The sequence below is a fragment of the Oncorhynchus masou genome, chromosome 3 (assembly GCF_036934945.1).
Source record: "Oncorhynchus masou masou isolate Uvic2021 chromosome 3, UVic_Omas_1.1, whole genome shotgun sequence".
Taxonomy (NCBI): Eukaryota; Metazoa; Chordata; class Actinopteri; order Salmoniformes; family Salmonidae; genus Oncorhynchus; species Oncorhynchus masou.
In genome coordinates, this window is record NC_088214.1 from 16,557,173 (window position 1) to 16,563,627 (window position 6,455).

Below are 6,455 nucleotides of genomic sequence, written 5' to 3' on the forward strand. Positions count from 1 at the left end.
CGACGACCGCCGAGCACCGCCCGGACAGGCAGGGGAGCCAACTTCTAGTAGGCCGGTGACGACGACCGCCGAGCACCGCCCGGACAGGCAGGGGAGCCAACTTCTAGTAGGCCGGTGACGACGACCGCCGAGCACCACCCGGACAGGCAGGGGAGCCAACTTCGGCGGAAGTCGTGACATCTCTGCTCAGAAGACATATTCCTATATTTCTCTGCTTCCTCTGGAAGTGTCGTGACAAGTTGTAGTCTTTCAAGACAGCGATGCTCTCTTTGCACACTAAGCACACAGCTTTCCCTGACACCTGAATAAAGACATATGTCGATGTCCACTCTATCTGGAACACCCTGCATTCATTGTCTACGTTGTTAGCTTAGAAAAACTTAGCTTTGACATTTTTTTGGGCACAATTTCTAGCTAGCTACTATTTGTAACTGTCCAGTCACTGTCTGTCCTCGTACAGTTGTTATTTATACGTGCCTTCAAAATAAATGTCCTACAAACGGTGGGAGTTAAATCATTACACAAAGGCGAGTATTCATTGGGCTTTTACTTTGAATAACAAATATGTTTTTCAAAACTTTACTATCGCAAATTCTTTATGTGATCTAAGCATGATTCCACAGGCCAAATTGAGTCAGGTCGCAGGCTGCATGCAGTCCCCAGGGCCGACCTTACACTAAAAGGGCATTGTCATACTTTGCACAATTTCACAGTATTTTTCCAATCTCAGTGTGTAAATATATATAAAACACAGAAAAAATGTGTTTTTGGCTGCACTGGGCCTAGATTATGCACAGCATGCAATTAAGGCCCAGTTAGATGAAGGATCAATGGTATGTCCACTTATATCAGTATTCTTCATGATTGTTTGTATTATTGGTTTGGGAGGCTACTAACTGTGTTGTTCAATGATGGCATAAATGGTTCTCACCTGTCAATCATGTTGTTGTCTTCTCTGTGAGAGAAACACTAACAATATATTTCATGCCCTTCTGCCTTCATTACTGTCATTTCATTCCCCACACACACTTTACCACTTGATCAGCCCCCTGAATTATGCTCTCTTCATTTTTTTTCATCCTCTCCCTCTCTCTGCCAGGCCCCCCACCTAGCCTCTCCTCCCTGTGTGAGGAGTCTGAGTTGCTAAGTGACAATTGCAACGTGATTGGAAATCTTAGATTCTAAGACTCTGCTTTTATGACACATCACATTTATGATGCTTTAACTCTTCTGTTTAAAGTGTCTCAAACACACACACAGTGACATATGTAGGCTAAAAGGTATCGCCTGTTAGAAGAAAAGTAATTGTGCCACAAACTGTGTAAGCATGTATGTAATCAAAATCGGTTGTGTAATTGCATTGTGTGTGTGTGTGTGCTCATCTCACTGGATCAGCCTGAGTGGCAAGGTGTGCCGGGAGGAAAACGTGGTGGCAGCGCTGGGGTGATACGCAGGTGCAGACTTCCTAGCATTTCCTCTGACGGTAGGAGGGCATGGAGCCTACGTACCGCTGGGCAAGACAACAGGAAGGAGAGGGGTGGGTTTCAGCAGGACGCTAACACATCAACATGATGTCCGACAGAGACGCCACCTCCCAGAGTAGAGACTCCTATGTGTCGGGGAAGCAGACGAGTTGAGGTAGGAAAAGGGCAACGGGAGACCCCTTCACGCCTGAATGATTGTTGGCTGATAGGCGAGGCAGCAGAGCTGACGTTGGCAAATTCCAGGCTGTATTAAGGCAGCCAGATGATGGCGAAGAACAGCGTAGAGAGGATCAGGAGCACCGTGGCCTTCTTGTTGCGGCGGTCTGCAGTCATCATGACCCGGCAGCAAATGAGGTGGTTGATGATGAGTCCAGAGTTGAGGGCAATGCAAAGGAGCGGAGCCACGTAGCAGACCAGGAAGGCTGGCACCAGGAAACCCGGCCACAGACTACATACACCCACCGTAAAAATGGATATAGGTGGGGAATAGCCATGGTGACAGAGACTAGCGAGATCACTGCCACGATGCCGGCACCAGAAGAGCAGGAGAGGAGAATATATAGCGGAGGTGGGTACAACTGAGTGTAGATGAGTAGTGTAATTCCATAATTCCTATACTTCCACTTCAGTGGGGCTGGTGGGTGTTCTAGCAGGTGGGGCCACTATGCGGTACCTGAACATCGACAAGGTTTCCAGACTAAATATAAAATATAAATACTGTATATGCACTCCGGCCGTCAGGGAGGTGATGAAGCGCGGCAGCGCACAGATACGGTCCCCTAGCTCCTAGTCCTGGGAGCTGTCGCTTAGAGGGACGCAGGGCAGGGTAAGCAGCGTGCCCAGGTTGGCCCAGGCTCAGGTTGAGGAGCAGCACGGAGCTGGGCTTGGAGCATCGCCGTGGGTTACACATCAGCACCAGCCACATAAGCAGATGACCCCCGACCCCCACCAGGAGGGAGAGCACTCTGACCAGGAGCAGCACCAGGGAGAAGATGGTGGTGTTGGTGAACATGGTGTTGAAGAGCAGGTTCATTATGGCCGGCATGGTGGTGGGAGACACTGCACTATAGAGGAGGGGTGATAGGAATGGTGGAAGGAAAGCTTATAGGAGGGGTGGAAGGAAGGGTTATAGGAGGGGTGATAGGAGGGGTGGAAGGAAGGGTGATAGGAGGGGTGGAAGGAAGGGTGATAGGAGGGGTGGAAGGAAGGGTTATAGGAGGGGTGATAGGAAGGGTTATAGGAAGGGTGATAGGAGGGGTGGAAGGAAGGGTGATAGAAGGGGTGGAAGGAAGGGTTATAGGAGGGGTGATAGGAGGAGTGGAAGGAAGGGTGATAGGAGGGGTGGAAGGAAGGGTGATAGGAGGGGTGGAAGGAAGGGTGATAGGAGGGGTGGAAGGAAGGGTGATAGGAGGGGTTATAGGAGGGGTGATAGGAGGGGTGGAAGGAAGGGTTATAGGAGGGGTGGAAGGAAGGGTGGAAGGAAGGGTGATAGGAGGGGTGGAAGGAAGGGTGATAGGAGGGGTGGAAGGAAGGGTTATAGGAGGGGTGATAGGAAGGGTGGAAGGAAGGGTGGAAGGAAGGGTTATAGGAGGGGTGGAAGGAGGGGTGGAAGGAAGGGTTATAGGGTGGAAGGAATGTGATAGGAGGGGTGGAAGGAAGGGTTATGGAGGAGGGGTGATAGGAGGGGTGGAAGGAAGGGTTATAGGAGGGGTGATAGGAGGGGTGGAAGGAAGGGTGATAGGAGGGGTGAAAGAAAGGGTGATAGGAGGGGTGGAAGGAAGGGTTACATCTTAAGGAGGATCAATGGAAACAGAATGCACCTGAGTCCAATTTCAAGTCTCATAGCAAAGGGTCTGGATAATGATGTAAGTAAGATATTTCTGATTTTATGTTTTATCTAAAAACCTTGCTTTGTCATTATGGGGTATTGTGTGTAGATTGATGAGGAACATTTTTATAAACCCCATTTTAGAATAAGGCTGTAACGTAACAAAATATGGAACAATGGAAGGATGTCTGAATACTTTCTGAATGCACTGTAGATACAGAATCTTGGTGAGAAATATCATTTGGAATGGGAAAAGTCCTGGAATTAGTCTCTCCACCTTACAACATCCCAAAAGGTTTGGAGGGCTCTCTTTTCCCTTCTTTAAACTCTACTATTAGCCAATCCAGCTGAGGTCACTGGCTATTTGTCTTGATTCTTCATCTGATATGTCTTAGTGGAAAATAAAGGAAGTCAAGTCACATCCAATTAAAATTCAGGACCTTCCTTCTTCTGGGATAAAGCAAAAAAAACGTCCTAATCTTTTATGGGATCTATTATAAAAAAATTAATTGACTGTTTGGTACCAAATCAATAATTATCTGGGCATAACTTGCCATTTTAATGAGTCATCTCCTTTTTGGAACAACAATTTTATTTTATCTTCATGCCCTTTACATTCCCTCATGATCTCAGCACGGTAGTGAAGGTCATCTTCAACATGCAAAGGGCTTCTTTCCTTTCAACATCTGAAAGTCATATTCTCTCCCTGGTTCTTCCTGTTTTTTGTATTATTTTTTATTTTATTATCTCAGACTCCGTACAGCATTAAAAACCTACGGTGTGCCATGGGACACCAAACCAAACTCCCAATCTTTATTGAATTCACTTTCATGTCCAGTGGTGTCCTCATTGTATGATAGGTTAGTAACTCATAATATAAAACATCTACTTGTTATGGAGATCTGGGAGAAGGACCTACAAAGTGCAGGGTTTGAATGGGATTGGACCACGATATGGGGCAATATCTTTACCTCTTCTAAGAGACTTGCCCATCAACTTATTAATTTCAAATTTACTCAAAGGTTTTATTTTACCCAGAGCCAAGGCTCAAAATGAAGCTTGTGGATAGTGATTTATGTAATACATGTACCCAATCTGAAGTGGGCAATTAAATGCAAATGTTTTGGAGCTGTGTACAGGTCAAGTCTCTTTGGGTTGATGTTGTTATTGTTTTAAATGATATTCTTGGCAGGATCCTACCGGTTTGCCCATCCCTCCTCCTGTTGGATTGTAGCCCGAGCATTTCCTTATCTTATCAAGAGAGGCAGATTGTTATGGCTGCATTAACAGCAGGCAAAGAAACTATTCTAAGGAGTTGGTTTGAACCGGGTATTGCCCTTTGCAGATGTTGGTTGCTTATGTACTTGGACATTGTGCAGCTGGAAAGATCCACTGCCAGACTGCATGGGGCCAAGCCCAAAACTCTGGTCAATATGTCACATGCTATCTCCCACTGGCAAGAGCTAATTTAACAACAATGTGAGATGTGAGCATTACCCTGCTCTGTCTTTTTCTCAGTTTACCTATGCAGATCTGGGTTGGTTGGGAATTCAATTTAAATTGACCTTTTTAATTGGGAAATACTGAAAAATATTTGTTTTCAATCTATTTTGATTAGTTGTTTTTCATTTGCATGTTGTTTTACATTTTGTTTGTTTGTTTTCCCTTATTGAACTGTACATTGTTCAAACATTAGAAAGGCACACAAATTGATTTGAGGGAAGAATCAGAAATGTTTTAATAATTGATATTATTATCACATTTATTATTAATCTATTTATAGTTTCCGTTTGTCTGGTGCCGGTTGGCTGCAACCTATTATAGCATCTCTCAACTGAATCACATCACAACATAGGCCAGTACACATCATCACACAAGCACAAAAAGACATCACATCTGCTCTCAGGGAAAGCAGCAGTGCAGCAGCACAGCACGGACACAGACTACCCATCAGCCATAACAGCATTATGTGTCTGAATGAGATTCAGGCTGAGGAAGGGAACAGGAACAAGCTGACCACTGGGAACCGACTGTAACTGTGGTAAACAACCTCCAGTTTTACCTTGTCAGCTTTTGTTGAATGGTGGTGTAGGGAATGGTTGCCGTTTTACGGTCTCCGAACAACTTGTGCTATTTTGTGTGTTTTTTCCCGCATTATTTGTAACTTATTTTGTACATAATGTTGATGCTACCGTCTTTTATGGCTGAAAAGAGATTCTGGATATCAGAACAGCGATTACTCACCTCAAACTGGACAAAGATTATTTCTTTAATGAGTCTGACGCTAAGGATATAATCTTGCTCCCAGACACAGCCCAAATCCCTGTCCTTCACACGAAGGAAATACAGGGGGCGCAGATTTTGTCGGTGAGTGGGTAACCCGACTACCATCCGTTCTATTAGCCAACGTGCAGCTGTATGTCAGCTAATATTAAGGTAATCTTGAGGTATTGCTCGCCTGAGGTAGAGTACCTCATGATAAGCTGTAGACAACACTATCTACCAAGACAGTTATCTATATTTTTCGTAGCCGTATATTTACCATCACAAACCGATGCTGACACTAAGACCGCTCTCAACGAGATGTATAAGGCCATAAACAAACCAAAAAATGCTCAAGCCGCACTCTTAGTGGCCGGGGGCTTTATTGCAGATAAACTTAAATCGGTTAAAACGGTTTTTACCTAATTTCTATCAGCATGTCTCATGTGCAACCAGAGGAAAAAACTCCAGACCACCTTTACTCCACACACAGAGACGTACACAAAGCTCTCCCTCACCCTCCATTTGGAAAATCGGACCATAATTCTATCCTCCTGATTCCTGTTTACAAGCACAAGCTAAAGCAGGAAGCACCAATGACTCACTCAATAGGGAAGTGGTTGGATGACGCGAATGCTAAACTACAGGACTGTTTTGCTAGCACAGACTGGAATATGTTCTAGGAATCATCCAATGGTATTGAGCAGTATACCACCTAAGTCACCGGCTTCATCAATAAGTGCATCGATGATGTCATCCCCACAGTGACCGTACGTACATATCCAAACCAGAAGCCATAGATTACAGTCAACAACCGCACCGTGCTAAAGGCGAGAGCTGTGGCTTTCAAAGAGAGGGACACTAATCCGGAAGCTTATAAG